The sequence below is a fragment of the Otolemur garnettii genome, unplaced genomic scaffold (genome assembly GCF_000181295.1).
Source record: "Otolemur garnettii isolate 467f Iridium unplaced genomic scaffold, OtoGar3 scaffold00148, whole genome shotgun sequence".
NCBI lineage: Eukaryota > Metazoa > Chordata > Mammalia > Primates > Galagidae > Otolemur > Otolemur garnettii.
In genome coordinates, this window is record NW_003852543.1 from 2039839 (window position 1) to 2040334 (window position 496).

Genomic DNA, 496 nt, shown 5'->3' on the forward strand with positions numbered 1-496 from the left:
AATTTTATAATGTTAAACTGTAATAAATAATTGCTGAGAAGTGATTATCAAGAACTGCTTATCAAAGTTTGCATTGTTGTCAGGCCCTGCCTGCCCCGTCCCCTGCCCTGCGCCCCTGCTCTGCCCCCGCTCCGCTTTCCCCCCCCATGTTGTCCTGCCTTACAGATGTTAAAATCTGGTCACCCTATCCATGGGCCTTACCCCTTTGGCCAGTCTTAGACATGTATCAGCAAGAAGAAAAATTAACAGAAGACAGAAGGTCTGACTCTGAGGGAGAGGGCAAGGGGTTCCTCTGGATTGTGGGTTGCATCACATGGACTCCTGGCTCTGACTTCCCATCCTGGAAGAAGAAGAAGAGGAAGAAGAGGAAGAAGAGGAAGAGGGGGAAGAGGAGAAAGAGAGAGGGAGGGGGAGAAAAAGAAGAAAAGGAGGAGGAGGAAGAAGAAGAAGAAATTAGTTTTGAGTAAACTCAGTATGCATGTCTGAATGCCGAACC

At 47.8% G+C, this 496-nt stretch overlaps 1 pseudogene; it reads left to right on the forward strand.

Annotated features, from left to right (window-relative positions):
* Nucleotides 1-219, forward strand: part of LOC100947391 — a 1250-nt pseudogene extending 1031 nt beyond the window's left edge.
* The last annotated feature ends 277 nt before the right edge of the window (nucleotides 220-496 follow it).